The 2,443-nt window shown below is 34.8% G+C and overlaps 1 long non-coding RNA gene across 1 annotated transcript in view; it reads right to left on the reverse strand.

Annotated features, from left to right (window-relative positions):
* Nucleotides 1-2,443, reverse strand: part of LOC107694306 (uncharacterized) — a 13,547-nt gene that overhangs the window by 8,256 nt on the left and 2,848 nt on the right. Inside the window, exon 2 of the long non-coding RNA XR_001634851.1 lies at nt 211-263. This is a non-coding gene — a long non-coding RNA (uncharacterized LOC107694306). The remainder of the gene's footprint in view (nt 1-210; nt 264-2,443) is intronic.

Here is a 2,443-nt window from a genome sequence, read left to right on the forward strand (position 1 = left end):
AATTGTATACTGTACACACACACACACACACACACACACATATATATATATATATATATATATATATATATGAATAACATTTTCATTATATGTCATATGTTATATAAATATAACTTTTTTTATATATATATGGGGGGAAGAGTTAAAAAGGAGGTGGTGGTGACAGTTGGAATAAATCACAAGAAAACCAGAATACATTAGTACACTTACTTGAAAAGATGTCTTGCGGATAGTTCAAGACAATGAAACGAAGCATAATATACCTGAGAAGAATAAACAGTGTTTGAGTTGATTTATCTTCTCTAAACAGATAACCTTTAAATACAAGTAAAAAGTAAGTAAGTAAATAAATAAATAGATTCACTATAAATGCAACACGTATTGTTATATCCAATAAATTATGTGGGAAGGCATGCAGGTAGCTTTCAAACCCTTAACAAACCAGCCATATTCTCCAATGTGAAATTGTTTGTTCAGACTCCGTTAGCCTGGTTAGGATAACATTTCAGGGCATATTATACTATACCTGTTTTAATACCCATGACTCAAAAAAGCCCTTTTGTTGATCTTATGTATGCTAAATGCAATTATATTTTTACAGAGTGGCTGGCTGTCAACAATGAGATCAACAGCCTGCATGTCTTGTACCAATCTAATTACTCGCTGTGAATTGTTTCAACCAAAACAACATCTGCTCGGCTCATGTAAAGTATCAGGTGAAACATCCCTCCAACAGTAGACTACACTAAATCTGCGACTGACTGACACCAAGTATGTTAATTACAAAAAGAGAGAGACTGCGAGAGCCTGGCAACACATTTTTGATTAAGGGGTCATTATCAAGGTCTGACCTGAAATGTAGGCAGTTAGAAACATGGGGTTACATAAGACCAAAAGAGATGAAGTCAATGGGAAAACAACGTGGCAGTCTCATCAGCTGTGAAATCTGAGATCAGTGCATCAAAAAACGAGATTCATTGGCTTCTCTTATAAAGCCTTACATTCATTACGCAGTACTTCACTGTTGGTAACAGACCGTAAAGGCATTCATTAGGAGCCATGTTAAAAGATTGTTTCCTGGAGATTAGGCCTAGTCTAGACTGCCACTATTTTTTGAGTGTCCCGGCACAAGCTTTGTCACCCCACATCAAGAGAAGTTTAACTGTCAAAAGCACATTGAGACTCCTGTGTTCTGTTTTGATGGAAAATACAGTTCATTCCAAAGAATCAGTTCATTCAGACGGTTCATAATGCAAATGAACTCAAAATACATTTGAGTCCCTTAGTGGTATTCTGGGTCTTTCTAATCGCAAAATATTTATTTAAATCCTTCTTATAGTCACTACATTTCAAATTAGGACGTATTCTAGACCTTTATTTGTAAATAGTTTTAATTTCCTAAATGTAATGTCACCCCAAACAACATTCATTCAAAATCACTTGTTTTTGTGTTAGATAATGTAACTCTGATTAAATTATACATTGTAACAAAGTTATATATTTAGATATTTATGTTTAAAAGTAAACTATTGTTCAAAAGTTTGGGTTCAGTCAGATTTAATCAGTGTTGGGCTCATTACTCCAAAAATGTAATTTATTACTCATTACTAGTTACTCCTTTCAAAAGTAATATTATTACTTATTACTTTCTGGCTAAAATAATTAGTTACACTACTAGTTACATTACTGTTCCTTCATGCCACAGTAGTTGTAATTGTGTATCTTCCCCATAAAATTCTTCTAAAATGTTACTAACAATATATTTCTGCCTCATCATTTGACCAAAATCTACATTGGATCACAATCAGAAGTTATTACAAACACTCAATGGTGATTGATAAGTGTCTTTTAAGTAAAAGTGTTATATTAATTGTCATGTGTAGCTTGAAGCTAATTAGCTATGATTTCTCTGTTACCCAAATATGCTTATATTTCATGAAGTATTTTATCAAAAGAAATCACATAAGTTCATAAGATTTTTCATTATAGTAATAAAATTTATTCCATAATGCCACAGTTTTCAAATCTGTGCTCAGATTACCTTTTCTCCTGACAAAATCAGTGTAATGGCAATATTTCCATTCCCTGAATTTAAGCTTTTCCATATTCCAAGCTTTCCTGATGCACTGGTGACTTCATGTGTCACCAGTTAAGAGGAAAGAGCATTCATCTTGGTTCTTGGGCCTTCAGGTTAAGCTATCATCTGGACATAATGGTTAGAGGTCAATGCAGAAAGTGCCGTGTTTGCACCTTAAAACCTGCTGCTGAAATGGCCAGCACACCTGACCGCTTCATTCACAGCTCAGCCTCTGACCTCTGCTTACCGTGTCTGAAAGCATAAAGAGTCACACCTGCCCCCATTTCAAGGCCATTCACCCACCCGCATGAGCTCACAAACACACACACACACACACACACACACACACACACACACACACACACA

This window comes from Sinocyclocheilus anshuiensis, unplaced genomic scaffold (genome assembly GCF_001515605.1).
Source record: "Sinocyclocheilus anshuiensis isolate Anshui unplaced genomic scaffold, SAMN03320099.WGS_v1.1 scaffold1316, whole genome shotgun sequence".
In the NCBI taxonomy this organism is placed as follows: Eukaryota; Metazoa; Chordata; class Actinopteri; order Cypriniformes; family Cyprinidae; genus Sinocyclocheilus; species Sinocyclocheilus anshuiensis.